The following is a 20,625-nucleotide window of genomic DNA, read 5'->3' as shown; positions in this document are numbered from 1 at the left end:
CAAGCACACTTACTGAATTTCATACTACATACTAAAACAATTTTTCTGTAAGCTCTTAAGAAAAATCTAAATCTCAATGAATTTTGGTTTGATATGTGTTAAGTCTTTTCTGATCTCCCCATAATCCTACATAACTGTTTTAGAGACATAAAGTTTATGTTTACAAAGTATACATATTCTTTCCATCATTTTACCATCAGAATTACAAGTATTTCTGAATAACAATAATATGCTAAATATGTCACATGAGTTATATAACTACAAGGATATTTTTAGTTGTCATTCATTTTTATATCTGCATTTGTTTCAAGATTAGTAGTTAAATTAACAAACCATTTCCTCCTCCATATACAGAATTGCCTCACTCTTTTGAATGATGCGGATCGTAGATTGGAATATCTGAAAATCCAGGATGAGCAGCACCTGGTAATTGAAGGTACAATTGAAGGGGAAGAATTTAAAGGTTTAGTTACTCACTGATAATCCATTTTATAATTTTTCCAATTATTATTAGATCATTATATTCTTCATGGTAATGAAAACCATGAAACCTTTATGTGATCCTATTGTAATACTATTTAAATTGCTTGAAAAGATAAATATGTCTACATTGACTGGCTGGCAATGGTGGGAACAGGAGTTAAAGACAGGTGAATTCATTTATAAATTCACAAAGCTTTTTAAAAATTTCAAGCTGCCTCTAAGTTAAAGAGACTAGCAAGGAGGGTATAGCTCAGTGATAGAGCACATGCACACACACCCCTACCCCTAACCTTCCCCCACAAAAAATAAGGAGAGTAAATTTGTTGCATAGTTAATGGTGCAGGCTTTCATTAATCAACACTGATCACTCACCAACAGAACTTAACTTGTATAAGCACAGATTTACACACTGGCATGCACATGTCACTGAAAACCTGGTGTGTCTTTTCTTATCATGATTCATGAAATACTGCTAACAGCCTTTGTATTAAAATGAATAATTACTCTGGCATGTGTCACAAGGTAAGAAAAAATTGTAATAGTTCTAATGTACTAAATTTAAGAGCTTTAATTAGTCCTATAGATGGTTGAGTATAAATTTTTAAAATATTTTCAGAAAAATTTAATGGAGGTACTAGGGGTTGAACTCAGGACCTGCATGCTAAGCATGCGCTCTACCACTGAGCTGTACCCTCCATCATTTAAGTATTTTACTTAAGGTATGTAACTGATGTATTAGCTTACTAATTAATTCTTATCAATGACTATAAAGTCTCCAGTATAAACAATTGAAATGGTTTCAGAGTCAGTTACTAAAATTAACTTGTTTTTTTCTCTAGTTTCTGGTTTAGAAATAAGAACTTTGTTTTTAAAAGTAATTGAGTGGATGTGATTTGAATGGATAAGAAATTAACACTTTGCTATCTCTGTCTTTTGAGTTTGAAATAAAGATATGAGTTGGCCTGAGGAAATGTCCTTTATAGCAAACAGTAGTAAAATAGATAGACACAAGGGTAAGTCTCCAGTGTATTCTTTTTAAAGAAATTATCTTAAAGTCATTCTTTTATTTTTTTTTTCCTTTTCTCACTATTGAGGTGTTAACAACTTGTGGCTTTCTGGATCAAATGTGATTAGGCCTCCTCTTTTCTTTTTCCTGAAGCATCAAATTTCTTTTTAACCTTGCAACAAAATAAGTATACATTTTTTTAAAGATACAATACTAGAAGAGAATTGTTTGAATTTTACAAAACTGTTATAACAGCTAGAATCATTGCTGCTTTTTGATTACAAATAAGCATAGATATTATGACTGCCAATGATGCTCCATGAAAAACATCTACTTTAGCCTTGCAAGACCAGATAGAGAAATGTTAGCTCCATTTAGCTGATTGGAAGAGTTATAAAAATCATTGCACTGAATACAGCTAACTGGTTTAAAACATTTAGCTACAAGTAGCATCAGTTCTCATATTGTTTGTTCCAGTTCTGAAAGAAAAGGGAGCCAAGGGTCTGAGTAACCTGGGAAACACATGCTTCATGGATTCAAGCATCCAGTGTATTAGTTCATACAGCCACTGACACAGTATTTTCTCTCAGGGAGACGTCTTTATGAACTCAACAGGTAATTTTCTTGAGTCATTGACTTCTCAACTGTTGCAACTTTGTTATAAACCCAATATTACCTAAATCTCCTCTTTCTTCACCCTGGGAGAGAAAAGTCTTAATCTTATTGGCTCTATTTAGCATGAAGTAAGGACCAAGAGTTATTACTCTCATTTTGAAAAGATATTTTGATGTGAGAAAACAGATGCTAGGTATTTTTCTGCCCATGTGATTGTAATTTAAAAATCTTTGGCAACAAATTTTCTTCTCAAACTTCTAGGACAAATCCCATTGGTATGAAGGGGCATATGGCTAAATGCTATGGGGATTTAATACAGGAGCTTTGGAGTGGAACTCAAAAGAATGTCACCCCGTGAAAGCTTCAGATGAGCATGTTAAAGTAATATAAAGGTATTTAAGTCCTAGATGGTTAAGTAATTATTTTATGTTTTTTATAGTTCACTTTTTAGTTTTAACTGAATGTTTTTGGGTCCTTCACAAGGCATAAACTGGATGCCAGATAATTTTACTTGTTCACATATATGCAAAATACTGCTACAGATGTAGTGGGTAGGAAAAGATCAAAAGTACAGTCTAAATTTAGAATGCCATTGACTTTACTAATTTGTCAAGTGTCTTGTATATACAGGAAACCTTCCTTTCTTAGTCCTTCACTATTACAGTGTTCTAACTGTAAGGTAGACCTCTGAGTCTAATTAATGATTCTCAATCCATTTTCAACATTACTAAGATAATTTTATCTATAGGGTAAAATGTAGCAGAAAGAAAGAATGTAATTAATGGATAGAAATTTGACATCAGTATCATATATGGTGACTTTTAGTGAAATTAGCATTATTCTTTATCTTTAAAAGCAAGACAAAAGCTTTTTGGGTCAAAAATTAATAATCATAATAGGTTAAAATTGGTTACTTACAACTTACCAGCCACTATTCTAATTACTTTATGTGTATTAACTATTTTAATCTTCTAAATGACCCTATAATATAAAGTAGTGATATTATCTTCACCATGTGGCTCAGGAAGCAGGCTTTTAGCAGTTTAAATAGCTTGTCCAAAGCTACAAGCTAGTATAAGTCCTCACAGGTAAACACAAGGCTATCTTGCCTCTAATAATAAAAGTTAGGATGCAACAAGACCAGAAAAGCTAACTGTAAAAGAAATACTATAAGGGAATCTTTCGGTGTGAGAAAATGCTATTTTAATATTTCTGTCTTAAGTAGCATCTGTGTACCTAAAGAATTGTTTGCTCACATGATACTAAACTGGAACCCAGTATTGGCCATGATACTTTTTAGGAGGAGAAGAGGGGTCATCTGAGATTAAGATTAGAAAGATTTCATGATTATCCAAAATATGTTTGCTGAAATAGACACAGACTAAATACTATACTATTTACCTTCTTCTAATGCTTGGATTGAATTATGGGCATGTTCATTCTAAATTTTATAGATACACAGATATATACATATATAGAGAGAGATATAGAGATAGCAAGTAATGAGTTTGATTCCTCTTATATTTATAATGGACCATAGCAACATATGCTCCCCGATTTAATGGGTTCCAGCAACAGGACTCCCAGGAACTTCTGGCTTTTCTCTTGGGTGGTCTTCATGAAGATCTCATCTGAGTGCATGAGAAACCATATGTGGAGCTGAAGGGCAGTGATGGCCAACCAGACTGGGGTGTAGCTGCAGAGGTTTGTCAGTATGGAAGAAAAGTTAATTGTTTTCTGGGAAAAAGGCCATTTATGGTCAGTAGTAATCAGGTTTCTGGATGGTAAACAACAGGGAAAGAGAACTGATGACCTGCAGCTCACTGGGATGTAGTGTTGGCTGTTCACATGGAGCAGATATCTGCATGCACATTCAGTACATTCCAAGTTCTAAGTAAGTGACCTTATCATTTACAAACTTGGTTTGTAAAACTCTCTGTAATGCATCCATTTTAAAAAGAACATACTTTATTCACATGATGTAAAAATATAGTATGACCAATTTTATTAGAAACAATATGAAATTTTATAAACAGTTTATACGCAATATTGGCAAAGTAAGCTGACAACCCATATCATTAGATTTCATCCTTTTCAAGGAAGGGATGAAAATTGTCACAAAGAACCACTTCAAAAATGTAATTTTTCTCTCATTGTATTTTAACTTTGTAGTTTTTAATAAAAAACCTTTATGTCAGGAAAATACAAACTCCTTAGGAGTTACTATTACTTTTCTTGTACATCTTCTGAGGAGCTGGGCAGGCTACTTTTTTCCTGACTGTGAAATGTTAATTAAATGCCAGTTTGAAATGTTCCATGGAAAATCATGGCCAAAACTTAGCAATATGTCTCGTCTTTATATATTTTTTAAAAATCATGATTTTCTTCCATCTTGTCTAGTTAAAATCTTATTATGAGGACAGACCAGTAACCTAGATCTCTCTTGCTGTCCTGCCTCCTATTTCTAGTAATAAACTAGGAAACCCAGGCACTATGTAAAAGCTCAGGCCCATCAGAAATGTATGACACATTAATACACTTTCCCCCTTCTTCCTGCAGTGTTTATTGCCTTGGATGATGAAACAGTCACCTGTCAGCTGCCTCTGTGTGAAGATCTGAGATGTCTGCTGTCTGGTCCTGATCATCCTTATGCTGCCAACAATCCAAGATCTAAGTATTTTCTTGCCTGGGGAGCTGAGGCATTCACTTCCGGTCAGCATTACTAGGAGGTGGCAGGCTGTGATAACTTGATAATTGGGGTTTGTAATGATTCTCGGACAAGGAAGAATGACATGGTGGTTGACTTGGAGGGAATTTTTCTCCTTTTTTGTATCAAAGAGATCAGTGCTGTCTCTTTACCTCCTCCCCACCATTACCTCAGTATTTACCTCAATATGTCAAAAGGCCTCTCAGCCACATAGGGGTGCTCCTAGATTATGAAGGTGGTGTGGTGAGCTTTGTCAGTGTGGCCAGCAGTTCCCTCATTTGTAGTTTTCTCATGCTCATCTCCTCTGAAGCCTTTTCTTTGCTCGAGACACCCATGATCAGGGGCAAGTGAGAAATCTGACCACAGGCATCAGGAATGTCAATGACTGAGATCACTAAGTTAGTGCCTGCCTGATTTTCTTTAACTTCACCTTCCTTTGTGAAATGTATTGATTTTAAAGGGTTGATATGTTATTGTTTAAATTCCATTCTCTTTAAATAAAAATAATATCTCTTGAAACACTGTGTGATCTTTATTCTATGTCTTGGTATTTCACTTAATTTTGAGGGAGGCTGGAGGTAACAGAAGACCTGGGTGTGTTTCCCCAGCTTAATAGGTTAAGGCAAGAGCACAGGTTTCTTCTCAAGAGCAGACTTGGAATTCTCTTCTCCTTGTTGTGCATCTATAATTATGTGCATTTATAAATTATGTTCCTTCATCAAGTCTCAGTTTTAAAATCTCCTTCATGGTATTATTGTTAACCTCTGGACTAAATGAGTCCATCTTGTTGTAGGGACTCAGCACACCTTACACTTCTCTTTTTTAAAACTCAGAGCCTACTATTGGCCTTTCCATGTAGTTGACTTATTAGAAGAAGGTTTATGTCTACATTATGTACAGATATATTCCAAAGAAATAGCAAAGACCTGCCTGCTGGAAATATATCTTGAGTAAATTAACACATGTACCAGGTCATGAATAAAAACATGCTGTATCACTGTTAAAAAGCTCATTAAATGTAAGTGTAATCAGATGGGAAAAGGGGGGATACTATGTAACAGAAATGTGAATTAGGCCACTGCCATGTGATCCCCATCTACCTACGATCCGGCAACATCTCTTCTGGGTATTTGAGAAACCACCACCAACTAGGAAAGGTACATGCACCCTAATGTTCACTGCAGTATGATTTCCTGTGCCCCTTTATCCAAAGTTAGGTGGGTATTTTTCCCTGTCCTGTGTTGCAGAGATATGTATTGAAGAACTCTGTGCAGAAATTGCTGGACAAAGCTACCTATGTTCATAAGATTAAATTCACATACTTCTTCAGGTGTGTGGGCTAATTCTCCCCAGGCAGTAGGCAAGAAAGGCCAGGACCTCTGAAAGGCGGACATAGAGCAGACTTGAGAAGAAAAGCAATACCAGCCATGGGGATTCAGAGACGCAGGTCCGAATCAGGCTTCCACACATCACCACTCCACCTGCGACAAAATCATCAGTTTACGTGGGTTTTTTTGCAAAAGTACAATTATAAGTGTATTTTTTAAATTGTATTTCCATTACATAAATACAACATGTAACCTTGTTCCATATTAGTATATATAGAGAATGTCTTTTCAGCCTCTACTAAATATTGCAATGTATGCATGTAACAGTTTCCTTGACCATTCAATTACTGACAATTTTTAGTAAGATTTTAATCTTATTTAAGAATACTTTTAGATTTATAGAACAATTGCAAAGATAGTACCAAAAGGATATACTATTCACCAAGTTTTAATTTTCTTTAATGTTATTTTCTTGCATTTTCATGGTTGGTTTATCAAACCTAAGAACCCAGATTGTACATTCTACTCTCGACCTCCAGATATTATTCATATTTCACTTGTTTTTCTATTAATGTCCTATTTCTACTCCAGAATCCAATCCATATGCCACACTGCACAATTGTCATGTCTCCTTACTATCGTTTTGATCTTTCCATGTTTTTCATGAACTTCACAGTTTTGAGATGTACTGGTCAGGTATTCTGTAACCATCCTTCAATTTTGAACTTTCTTATATTTTTATGACTGAATTGGGCTTATAAACTTTTGGGAGGAAGAGCACAGTGTTGAAGCACCCTACTCTTCACATCAAGTCATAATCCCCACATGACATCACTGGTGACATTAAACTTGATCACTTGGTCATGGACCTCTGTGCCAGATTTCTTCATTGAAAGTTCCATTTCACTTTCCCTACTTTATTCTGTGCACTCAAGTCACTAACTGCAGGCCACCCTCAAAGGAAAGTAGGTGAATACTTATGGTTTGGAATTTCTTCAATAATAAATTCAACAGAATTTTATAGGTTTACTAATAGTTAGCAGCTTTCAAAATGATTAGTAAACATCTTTTACATCCTTCTTTGTATTATATATTGGGTGGGTGATGGGCAGGAGAAGTCACCATGCTGGCCACAGGTGTTCTTACACCGAAATCTTGCTTTAAAATTCAAAAATTCATCAATTAATAAAATTAAGCACTTTCTTCATTACAGAATATATTTAAACAATACCTCAGGAAACAGATTTCCATGTTTTCAAATACACTTGTTAAACACCTTAACTGATAAAATAACCTTTGCATCCTCTTTGGTAAGTTAAAAATAAAAGTCCTTCATTTTTCACAGAACTAGAATAAATCATAAAATTTATATGGAATCACAAAAGACCTAGAATTGGCAAAGTATTACTGAAGAAAAAGAAAGAGGCTGGAGGAATAACTCTCCCAGACTTCAGAAAATACTACAGAACTGCAGTAATCAAAACAGCATGGTACTGCTACAAAAACAGACATGTAGATCAATGGAACAAAACAGAGAGCCCAGGAGTGAATCCACAGACTTGGTCAATTAATCTTTGACAAAGGAGACAAGAACATACAATGGAATTAAGACAGTTTCTTCAGCAAATGGTGCTGGGAAAACTGGACAGCAGCATATGAATCAATGAAGTTATAATAATCCCTCACACCTTACACAAAAATGAACTCAAAATGGATCAAAGACTTAAACATAAGACAAGAGGCAATAAACCTCCTAGAAGAAAACATAGGCAAAATATTATCTCACATACATTTCAGCAATGTTCTTCTAGGACAGTCTACCAAAGCAATAGAAATAAAAGCAAGAATAAATATGTGGGACCTAATTAAACTTACAAGCTTTTGAACAGCAAAGGAAACCATAAAGAAAACAAAGTGACAACTTAGGGAATGGGAGAAAATATTTGCAGAAGATGAAACCAACAAGGGCTTGATCTCAAAAATATATAAACAGCTTCTATGACTTAGTAAGAAAAAAGAAAACCCAATCCATAAATGAGCAGAAGACCTAAACAAGCATTTCTCCAATGAAGACGTACAAATGACCAATAGGCACATGAAAAAGTGCTCAATATCACTAATTGTAACAGAAGTGCAAATCAAAACTAAAATGAGGTATCACCTCACACCAGTCAGAATGGCCATCATTCAAATGTCCATGAATGATAAATGTTGGGGAGGCTGTGGAGAAAAGGGAACCCTCCTACACTGCTGGTGGGAATGCAGTTTGGTGCAGCCATTGTGGAAAACAGTATGGAGATTCCTCAAAAGACTAAAAATAGACTTACTATATGACCCAGCAATCCCACTCCTGGGCATATATCCAGAAGGAACCCTAATTCAAAAAGACACTTGCACCCCAATGTTCACAGGAGTACTATTTGCAATAGCCAAGACATGGAAACAGCCTAAATGTCCATCAACAGATGACTGGGTAAAGAAGTTGTGGTACAGATATGCAATGAAATACTATTCAGCCATAAAAATGACAACATAATGTCAGTTGCAGCAACATGGATATCCCTGGAGAATGTCACTCTAAGTGAAGTTAAGCCAGAAAAAGAAAGAAAACTACCATATATCACTCATATGTGTAATCTAAAAAAAAAGAAGACAAATAAATATAAAACAGAAACAGACATAGAATACAAATTTGTCATTGCCAGTGGGAAGGGGAGTGGGAAGGGACAGACTAAGAGTTTGAGATTTGCAGATAATGACAAGTAAATATAGAATATATAAACAAGTTTACACCGTAGAGCACAGGGAAATTTATTCAAGATCTTCTGGTAGCTCATGGTGAAAAATAATATAAAAATGAATATATGTATACTCATGTATGACTGAAAAATTGTTCTGTAGACCAGAAATTGACACAACATTGTAAACTGACTATAACTCAATAAAAAAATAACTTAAAAAGCAATCATAATTTAAATGGCATTAGAAATAAATAAAACATTTAGGAATAAATTAAATTAAGTAGATAAAATATCCATACACCTAAAATGACAAAACGGTAATGAGCAAACTGAGAAAAACAGAAACAATGTTAACAGTTTCCATGGTTATGAATTTGAAGAATAATACTGAAAAATGTCTCTACCACTAAAAGCTGTCTATAGATTCAATGCAATCTTTATCAAAACTCATATGACTTTTACACAGAAATAGCGAAAGCAATCCTAAAACTTGCATGGAACCACAAAACACCCCTAATGTCAAGTCAACCTGGTTAAGAACAAATCTAGACATATCACACTCCCTAATTTCAAATTTTATTACAAAGCTATAGTAATCAAAATGGTAGGTAATGGCGAAAAACAGAGACCAAGTCCAATGAAACAATCAGAGTTCAGAAATAAACCCATCCAAATGCAGTCAACAAATATTTCACAAGGGAGCCAAGAAGAAGTAATGGGGAAAATATAGTCTTTTCAATAAACTGCACGGGAAAAACTGGATAATGACCTACAGATGAACACAACTGGACCCTGTTCTTGCAGCACTCACAAAAGTTAACTCAAAGTGGACTGAAGGCTTAAATGTAAGACTTAAAACTGTAAAACTACTTGAAGAAAACATAAAGATAAAGCTCCTTAGTGTGGTTTTGGCAAATATCTTTTGGATATGACACCAAAGTTACAAGCAACAAAAGCAAAAATAAGCAACTGAAGCTACAGCAAACTTAAAAAAAATTCATAGCAAAATAAACAATCAGCAAATGTAGAAGCAGCTGCAGAACAGGAGAACATATACACAAACCATTTTTTCATTTTTTAACCAAAAAAACATTTTTGATAAACTATGTAAGTAACTCATAAAATACTAGCAATCAAATAAAAAATTCAAATTAAAAATGGGTTAAAGGACTTGAGTAGACTTTCTTTTCCCCAAAAAAAAAGACATACAAATCACCAACAGATATTGAAAATATACTAATCATCAGGGAAATGCAAACCCAAACCACAATGAAACAGCACATCACACCTATTAGAATGACTATTATAAAAAATAAAAAACAAATATTTGTAAGAATATGAAAAAAAGGTAACTCATGCACTTTTTGGGTGGAAATGTAAATTGGTACAGTCGAATGAAAGTAAGAGACTTAAATTGGACTCCATCTTACACTATTCACAAAAATTAACTCACAATAGATTAAAGAGTCAACTGTATGACTTGAAACCATAAAACTCCTAAAAAATCATAAAGGAAATTCTCCTTGACCTTGGTCTTGGGAATAATGATTTCTTGGATATGACTCCACAGGACAGGCAACAAAAGCAAAAGCAAGAAGAAACAAGTGGGACTAAGTCAATGTAAAAATCTTTAGCATAGGAAAAAAGTTGAAAAAATTAAAAGGCATCCCATGGAATGGGAGCAACTATTAGCGAACCATCTTTTGATGAATGGTAGTTACTCAAGTATATAAATAAATCATACAACTTAACAACCAAAAACAAATCTAAATTAAAAATACTGGCTCTGAAAAGACAAATTTTCCAAAGAAGACATACAAATGTCCAACATGAAAAGCTGTTCAATGTCATTAATCATCAGGGGAATGCAAATCAAAACCACGAGACCATCTCTCACCTGTTACAATGGATACAGTCAAAAAAGACAAGTGATTTCAAGTATTGGCAAGGATGTGGAGAAAAGAAAATTCTCGTGGATTGTTGGTAAAAATGTAAATTACCACACCCACTATGAAAAGCAGTTTGGAGGTTCTGCCAAAAATTAAAAGTAGTATCCAGCTGTCCCAGCACCATCTGTCAAAGAGACTGTCCTTTGGCCGCTGAATGTGCTTTAGTCCCATCTCAAATATCCATTGACATTTTATGCCAGTGTTTACTACTGGGTAGTCTATTCTATTCCTTTGTTAGACTATGTGTGTATTTTAATACCAGCATCATGGTGTCTCATGACTATAGCACTATGATATAGTTTTAAAGCAGAAAGTGTGATGGCTCCCAGTTTATTCCTTCTCAGGCTTGCTTTGGTATTTGGGTCTTTTGTGGTCACATCAAAAAATTTTAAGATGGACTTCTATCTTTGAAAAATATTATTGGAATATTGATAGAAATTGCACTGAACCTGTAAATGCCTTTGGGTAGTATGGACATTTTAGCATTAATTCTTCTGGTCCATTAACCATACATCTGGTCCAGTATATCTTTCTACTTGTTTTGACTTCTTCAATTTTTTCCATAAAAGTCTAATTATAGGTTTTAAAGTACAAATTTTTCACTTCCTCAGTTAAGTTTATTTTTAAGTATTTTATTGGTTTTAAGGCTATTTTGAAAGGGGAAAGTCTAGTGTCTTCAACAAATGATGTTGGTTACACTGGAAAACCACATGCAGAAAAATGAAGTTGGACAGCTATCTTCTACCACTCAGAAATATAACTTAAAATGGATTAAAGACTGAGAGGTAAGATCTGACACTACAAAACTCCTAGAGGAAAACATAGAGGAGAAGCTACTTAACACGGGCTTGGGCAATAATTTTGGGATATGACCCCAAAAACACAAGTCAGAAAAGCAAATATCAACAGGTGGGACTACATCAAACTAAAAAGCTCCTGCACAGCAAAAGTACCAATCAGCAAAATATAAAGCCTAATACAGAGTAGGGCAGAATCTCTGCAAATCATATATGGGATGAGGGGTTAATATCAAAGCATATGTGGACCTCATACAACACAATAGCAAAAAAAAAAAAAAAAGCCAAACATCCAATATAAAAAATGGGCAGTAAAATTAAATCTATATTTTTCCAAAGAAGACACCCAAATACACAAAATGTACATGAAAAGATGTGCAACATCACTAACAATTAGGTAAATGCAAATTGAAACTGGAATGAGATATCCCCTCCCTCCTGTCAGAATGATCACCACCAAGAAGACAAGAGACAAGTGCTGGCCAGGACAAGGACAAAAGAATACCCCTGTGCACTGTCGGTGGGGATGTAACCTGGATCAGCCACTATGGAAAAGCTACAGAGGTTACGCAAAACTTAAAGACAGAGCTACCATATGCTCCAGCAGTCCTCCTTCCTGCTGAGCATCTGAAGGGAGTGAAAACAGGGTATTGAAAAGAAAGCTGCACTTGCATGTTTATTATAACGTTATTCACAATAGCCAAGATACGGAAATGACTTGAGTGTACAACAATGAATGAACAGATAAAGAAGAAGAAGCATTTATACAGAATGGAATATTATTCTGCATTGAGAAAAGGAAATTCTGCCATTTGTGATATTACAGATGGACATTGAGGGCTTTATGCTTGATGAACTAGACAGAGAAAGATAAATGTAAGATATCAGGGATACATGTAAAAAAACAAACAAACTCTTAGAAACAAAGAGTAGAATGGTGTTGGGGTGGAGGAACTGTGGAGACATTAAAGGGTACAAACTTGCAACCCGAAGATAAATAGGTCATGCAGATCAAATGCACAGCACAGTGATTACAGAAAACAGAGATGTATCAATCTTCAAAGTTGCTAAGATACTATCTTGTGAATGTTCTTGTCACAAAAAATAAAGAAAATTATACTTGTGAGTCATGTGAGAGGTGTTAGTTAAAGCTGTTTGTGGTCACATTGCTGTATGTAAGTGGATCAAATCAACACACTGCAGACTGTGAAAAAAGAAAAAGTAGAACTGCATGATTTCACTTACACATGTAATCTAAAAAAGCCAAATTCACACAGAGAACAGAGTGGTGGTTGTCAGGGCCTGGGAGTCGGGAAGTGAGAAGATGCTCAAAGAGCACAAATGTCCAGGTTTAAGATGAGTGAGTTCTGGGAAATCTCATGAACAGCACGGTGACTACAGCTAACAATGCTGTATTATTTATCTGAAAGTTGCTGAGAGCAGATCTCAAAAATGCTCACCACAAAAGGGAATTAGGTGAGGTTATGGAAGCAGCCTTACTGTGAAAATCACTCACAACATATACGTGTATCAAGTCACCACGTTACTTACTACTAGGGCTGTGTCCTGGGTCACTGTCTAAGAAGAATTTCACCAGAGATGTCTCTCAGGACTCAGAATTCAGGTAGTCTATTTCACTTCATGGGTGAACATATTCAAATGGCCTGTGTATAAAATAAAAATATAATGACTAATAGTTCATTGTGAATGGCTCCCAGAATGTGTTTTAAAATTTTTGTTCCCATGCTTACATTTCACACTACTGGAACAAAATCAAATATGAGCCAACACAAATGGCACATTAGAACAATGATAACAGAGTCCTGAGCACAAAGATTCAATGTTTCTTCCTGATGTTTTCTAATCAAAACTGTTTTTAAAAATATTTGAACTCAACAGTTCCTAGGTGACAGCTGAAAGTGACAAAATCAGAGAACCCAAAATGGCAGATGATCCTGTAAGTGATTATAGATGTTGCTACATTTTGTGCCAGAAGTTAATTATCTATTAGAAAGTTACATAAAAATACTTGAAGCTCAAACCCTGGAATGCTTCCCAATTTTGTTAAACTCATGTTATTACAATGTCTGTGTCCATTTAGCTGATGAGGTAGGTGAAGATAAAAAGTGATCTGTTCCTCTGTGTTTAGTACAATTAAAATAACTAACAATAATTATACAATGCTTTGAAGAAATCAGGTTAGATCTGGAATACAGATGGAGATATGAAAATACTTTTCCTTGCTCTATACATGAGTAGTAGCCCATCATGTACAAATATGTCAGATGACAAGGTACATTCATGTTTAAAAAAATGCCATCACCACAAAGGAAAGCTTTACTGATTGTACTGAAAATAAAAGGAAAAAAATAGAATTGGAAAAAAATCATGTTGACATAAAAATGCTCATGGTCACAGATACTATAGAGGAGCAACTGTGGCAGATGTATGAAGACGTGGAAGCCATCACTCCTCCACTGAATATGATTACACCAAATTGTGACTTAATCATTTCATAAACTTGACAGACAACATTTCTGCTCTATAGTTTAAAATATAACCTTTAAAATACTGTATAATGAGAAGTGTGATATTCTAATATCTGTTTTAAGAAGTGCGTTAGACACACGTAAGAATAGCCAATGGTCAGAAAGATCACATGCTATCAGCTACCACCCCATGCAAATCAATGGCATTTAGCAGATATTCATATATGTGTGCATATATAAAATGTGTATTGGTATATATGTAAATCAAGTAGAACATTATATTATAATCTAATGTAAAACTGTATCAGCAAAAGCACTGTGCTGACATGTGTCTTGGTGTAAACAGCTTACAATTTTTTATTGAGTTATCATAATGGGATAACATTGTGAACCAAGTAGAAATTGTAAAAAAGTTATCCAAAAAAAAAAAAAACTCACTACATGAAAAGATGCACAGTTACTATAAGGCCTCTTTCCTTATTTACTATCAGTGTCAGAAAGTCACTTGGAATAGGTTAGGAGAATTAAAAACTCTAACAAGACACAAGAATGCAGTCTCTGTTAAAGAAAATAAACCAAAGGAATAACCGAATGGACAATTAAGATCCTACAGATAAAAATATCAATTTTTATGAGAAATAGTCTTAAAATAAAAAATAAGGTGATTATAGTCTGTCACCTTTTGAATAAAGATATACATTAAGCTGAATACCTTCGTATTTTGCACTTATGAATAGAAAATGTATTTGCAATGAAAAAGCAGCCATTGTCCTGCCTTTTCAGTATTCTGAAGGTTTAGGTTTGAATATATTTCATCTTAAATGGTCTTAAGCACTATGCAGTGGTTGGTGTTTTTAAAATACCACTGTGTTTGGAACTTCTGAAAGTGATTCAAAAAATTTTTAATTATATTTTTGTAATAATTTGGTAGTTTCCTAGATATTATTTTTAACAAGAGTACTCACCCTGGAATGCTGCAAGGTTTTTTCAATGAGTTTATATTTACACATATTTAAGACTGTCACTAAATTTTGAGAAAATGCCAACCATGGCAGTATTTTGACTTGAAAACGAAATAAGCTGAGAAGCATATTTTAAGTATAAAATAAATGATTGCATTCCTTTAAAGACAGGAAAGTAAAAGCATAATAAACTCTGACTTCGACAAACTTAAAATATACAAGTTAACATAATGTGCTTTTACACACTTCTCTTTAACTCTTTCAGTACTTTCTCAGCCCCTTTCCCATTACACTCGCATCCCCGCTCCTGACCCGCGGTGTACACACCTCCGATCACGCGGGGGAGGGGGGACGCGGGCGGTGAGGACTAGGGGTTCGGACACCCCCGCGGCCCGGATGGACACGGACACTCACCCGCTCCCGGCGGGCGAGGAGAATAGTCGAAGCGGGCCCGCCAGCGCACCCGTACCCTCCTGCCCGGCCGGGGCCCCAGCTCCGTCAGGTCCACACACACCCCGACAGGAAGTGGGCTCAGGCCGCGGGAAACCGGTATAACCTCAGACAGCAGGCGGGGAGCGTCCTCCTCCCGCGGACACCCGGGCCGCGCGTCCCGGAGCCGCCATGGCTGCCCCAGCTCCCTCCTGAGGAAAACAAGCTCCGCCGCCAGGGAAGACGCTGGCTGCTGGCGCGGACTGCGCATGCGCACCGCTACCTAAGACACGCTGGCTTTGCGCGCCCCCTGTAGGTCCTCGAGGGCAGTGCAGGATACTCAGAACTCACAATAGAAAACATGACCCCTCCCAGCCAGGATGCTAAATCACTGGAAATCTCAGTGCCCTGGCCTCTTTGTTGATGGCACTGGTGATGTCTCATCCAGCCATGCCTGCTCTCTTGCCTGGCACATGCCTCAGTCCTTGGAATCCCGCCTGAATCAGATTCTGTTCTGGAGTAAGAACAGGTGCCCTAGAATCTCAAAATTCCTGACTTAGAAGATGATCAGGAACCTAAACTCAAATCTGGCAACTTCCTGGGGTCCTCTGAGGAGTGTGGTTTTCTCAGAACCATCTGCCGTGTCAAGAGCAGACCAAGCCTCAGGTAGCTTAGAAGGGCTATCATGTAGCCCATGCTTTGGATGGTCCTCAGTTCTGACCTGCATGATCTTGAGACACTTTTGTAACTCCTAACACTCTGTTTTCTCATACCTATAGTGATGGTTATTGACGGCTGAGTTATGCTCTTACAATGCGCAGGTGCTATTGTTCCTCAGATAACAGAATGTTTTGAAGGGATCAACTGCTTATCACTCCCCTCTAATCAAATATATTTTTAAAGCACCAGTTCCTGAGGTGCTGGCAGTTTCTGCTCTGAGCTCCAGATCCTGATCCTGTCGGTGGTCTATGGTGATGCCAGTGTGTACATGCTCTTCCTTTTGCACCGGTGTGGAAAGGAGACAGCCCATTCCCCTGCATGAGGCTGCAACATGTTGACACCCAAAGCAGGCACAATGAAGAATCAACTAGAGTCCCCAGTACCAGCTGTCCCAGGTAGAAACATCACCTTCACCACAGTGTTTCTGTGCTCCTATCAGGCCTTCACTACTCCCAGCAGATTGTGCATGAGCAGTGTGACAGGTGACTGCCTGTCCCAGCACAGCATGGTGGTGATGATCCCACCTTATCTTTTTGTCTTTGGAATGTCCCCGCACCTCTCTGAGCTTCACTTTGCTCTTCTCACAGGCAGGGTTGAACAGGCATGAACCTCACAGGGTTATGATAGGTAGTCACGGTAGCTGCTCACCCAGTGGCAGGCTCTGTCGAGAGGGCTGCTGGGAGTGCTGTGTGTCTTCACACTTGTCCTTCACTCTCTCCAATGAAAACACTCTTGGCCTTATCCTTCCCTGGCCTATGGCCTTTCTGTGTTTGCAAAAGAACATGGAAACAATCTGTTTGCAAAGAAGTTTTGAGGTTCTGTCCACCTGGTCCAGGAAATGCTGACTCTGCTACATGTGCGGGTGCGTGGGCTCTCATGGGAGGGGCTTGGGCAGGACTTCCCCTTGCAATAAGCTGCCCCACCCAGGCCTTTCCATGATCCAGACTCCTGGGACCAGGGTGCACATCCCTAGCTCCCCACTTGTCAACCATGTGCCCTGGGCAACTTTCTCAAACCCAATCCTTCTCTGTCCACCTGAGGTCAGCAGAGATGGAGGATAACAGGATGTCCTGCACAGAGTGTCTGTGCAGATTAAGTGAGATAGAACAGACAGAAGAGTGGACGGGGCCTGGTCCATTTGTTGGCAGAAGGGAGCTCACCGTGTGCAACCAGGTCCATGGGTCACCCAGTAATCTGCCCAGAGGCTTAGCCATTCCAGTACTATCACGCATCTGAAGTCCACTTAACCACAAGGGAAAGAAGCAAACACATATTCTGAGTGTAGCTGCCACAGGGAAAAGTTCATCTGAGCGGGGAGTAATACCAGAGGATGATCAGCATGGCGGAAGATGCCCCCTGGGTTTGAGCAGAGTGGAGCTGCCCTCCAGAGCCTGGGGTTAGTGAGGATGGGCTTGTAGAAATGCCCCTCTCCTTTACCCATCAATGCTGGGTCCTGCGGGTACTGAGTCCCACAATCGGTGTGCTGCTAGGGCCCTCAGCACAGAGAAAAACCCAGGGATTCCCACAAGGCTCTGTCCATGTCCTCTGCTTGCTGAACTTCCACTCTGATTGGTGACCCCACCTGGGATGCAGAGAGAAGGAGAGGCAGAGGTCTGTGCTGTCAACATCACTGCTCTACCCTGGGAATCTGGCACACAGTAGGTGCTCGGTAAGTCATTTTTTAATGAATAGCAATACTGGGTCCAGTTTCTGTGGGTGTCTGTGCCCCCAGATCAGGGAGGGACCGCTCAGGGCCCACCTCACAAATGACATGAAAATGACCCCACCAGGAGCAACAACAGTTCCTCAGAATAAGTGGGCTTTTCCAAGCACTCTCCACCTGTTGCAAAGGCCTCCCAGCAGGGAGGTGAGCTGTGAGGGGCAGCACTGCACTCTCCACTGTAACAAGGAGAAAGCCAAGGGCCACAGAGAGGAGTGCCTTTCCAGTGTCACTGCTTAGTTTCCCACCTTTTGGGAGACTGGGAGGCTTTTCTGCTATATTCTGGCCCTGAAGCCCCAATACTGTGTGGATATGCCTCCCTCCCTGGAGCAGGGAACCACTAAGTGACCTGTCACTTGTCACCAAGCAGACAGGCTCATTCCAGCTCATTATGCCACCTGCAGGTTGTGCTAATAGCAGGATCCTCTGGGAGACATCACACTCTCCCTACCTGGAAACAGGTGAACAGCTCACAGGTTTCCTGGAGAGGATGGTCACATGCCCTTGATCTGGCCAATCAGCATTTTCCATCCTCCCTGGCCACTGTGATTGGCTCAGGGCTGGGCACCAGCCCAATCAGGCTCCACGGAGGTCAGGCCTAGTTGCTGGAATCCTGGGAGAAGAGAAGTTCTATTTCAGTTGGGAGTTGAGGGGTGGTGATGTCAGCCTGTGGCAGTTGGTGGCTGTCTTGCTCTCATAAAGGCAGGGCGATGTGAAGATGGCACCAGTGGCAGAGCCCAGAGGTGGGGAAGGATGACTTCTGATGTCTCTGAGCACCAGGTACAGCCCTGCCTGAAGCTGTCTCCCTGTGGACGCCTCAAGTAAGTCATTCTCTCCCGCCCTGTTTGCTTCCTTAAGTCACTTTGGTTTTCTGTCACTTAAGTAAAATTTTTGACTATTCCTTCAAGCTGGCTAAATGGAGACCCTGGAACTGCAACAGTGTGGTGACAGGCAATGATGTGGCTAATAGATTCCAGAGCCCTCTGTTCAAACAGGGGGTTGTAACTGACAAGGGAGAGTAAACATGGCCTCAGGGAACAGATTTGCTAGTGGCAACTCCCAGTTCCTGGATATTAGAGTGCACACACTCAGCCGGGTCTCAGCTCTGCTGTCACACCTGCTAACCCACACCTCTCTTCTCCCACCTGCCCGGCCTCAGGGCTGGACACCCCAGGGCACTTGGAACAGCCCAGAGTTTTGTGTTGTAATTTACACAGTGTGCCCCCACGTCTGAGGGTGAGGGTGACTGGGTTCCAGTTTACAGAGGAGAAAACAGACTAGAGGGGCTTGCTGGTGAGCTGTGGGGGTGGGACCCCAATCTACCATCTGACCTATGACTTCAGAGTGGGAAGCCTCCCCACCCTCAGCCAGGATGCTTGCTAAGCCTAGGGGCTCAGGAGTCCTGCTCACTCCATCACTCCTCCTGGAGGTGAGGGTGGGGAGGGGAGGGGTGGGCTCCTCTCTATACAGCATTCACCCTTGCAAAGGCACACGTGTGACCTCACAGTCTGTCATTCCTTCCTTATGACCTGGACCTCCTTGGCCGGGCATGAGAGGCGCCTTGATGTGTGAGCACTGCAGTCCATGGGTGCACACGTGGGCAGGTGCACCATGACTGAGAGGACAGTACCACAAGTTAAGCCTCCCCATGCTCAGATAATTACATCCTGGAACTGAGGGGTGTCCAAGGGTCAGATGGCCAATTCTGGCATTAGGGGCAAATTCTTATCATCCAGGGGGCTGATTTTTATATTAAATTACACATTTGCAATCCAATAGTCAAGCCCATTTCTCAGCAGCCTTGTAGCCTCCCAGCATTTATCCCTCGCTGGGACCACGTCCTTAGCTTCAAACTGAGTGCCATTATGGACATGAATGTGTCCTTTTCACGTGTCACCTTCAGAGTAAGGGACCGCCCCAAACTCTCCTCCTTTCCCCTTGTCAACACCTCCACACAGGGAATGGGGCTCTTTTGATGCAGTTGTGCAAATGTGTGCGCTAAGGATTTAGAATGACCAGGCTAGAAGGGGCCTGCCCCACATGGCAGGGCAGGTGGGCTGGCAGGGGAGTGATGGTTCACTTGTAAAACCTCAGCTGGTGTCAGGCAGCGACAGCAGAGTGGCAGCCAAGGGCTCAGCTGGTGCAGAGTAAGCAGATTAAGTGTGTTCACCCAGACGCCTCAGGGATGGTGGCCCCAGACTACAACTACAGGTGAGGAAGGTAGAGGGTCCCCAGTGCCTGGACCTCCACCTTCTAAAAATCAGGATTGAGATGTGGCTTTGAAATCAGAACACTGGGGTTCAAAACTTCCCTCACCACTTGGTCAATAATTCAAAGCAAATGAGCCTCAGTTTTCTCATGTGTAAAATGGGGACGTTGAAGCCTCTCCCTCTGAGGGTGGGGAGGGGAGTAAATGGGGTGACAGCAGAGCACAGGAGCTGTCTGTGCTGAGCCTACACACTGGCAGGCCTTTGTTGCTGCCATGACCACCGGATTCCAGGGCAGGGTCTGCACTCTCTCCCTGTGAAGGTCCAGACAGTAAACATTCTAGGCTTTGTGGGACCTACAGTCCCTGTCACAAATACCACCCTCTGCTGTTGGAGGGCAAAGGCAGCTCCTGCAGTAGGTAGTCCAGGCTCACACCCCCGCTTCCTGAGATAAGTATTCCTGAGATACAAT

General features: G+C 39.5%; 1 long non-coding RNA gene across 1 annotated transcript in view; it reads right to left on the bottom strand.

Annotated features, from left to right (window-relative positions):
• LOC116278554 (uncharacterized) overlaps nt 1-15,756 on the bottom strand; it is a 61,664-nt gene extending 45,908 nt beyond the window's left edge. The window contains exons 1-3 of the long non-coding RNA XR_012067876.1: nt 15,492-15,756; nt 13,178-13,290; nt 6,134-6,292 (exon numbers count right to left, since the gene is read on the bottom strand). This is a non-coding gene — a long non-coding RNA (uncharacterized lncRNA). The remainder of the gene's footprint in view (nt 1-6,133; nt 6,293-13,177; nt 13,291-15,491) is intronic.
• Between the last annotated feature and the right edge of the window lie 4,869 nt (nt 15,757-20,625).

The sequence above is a fragment of the Vicugna pacos genome, unplaced genomic scaffold, assembly GCF_048564905.1.
Source record: "Vicugna pacos unplaced genomic scaffold, VicPac4 scaffold_5, whole genome shotgun sequence".
NCBI lineage: Eukaryota > Metazoa > Chordata > Mammalia > Artiodactyla > Camelidae > Vicugna > Vicugna pacos.
This window is presented reverse-complemented; position numbering and strand designations above follow the sequence as displayed.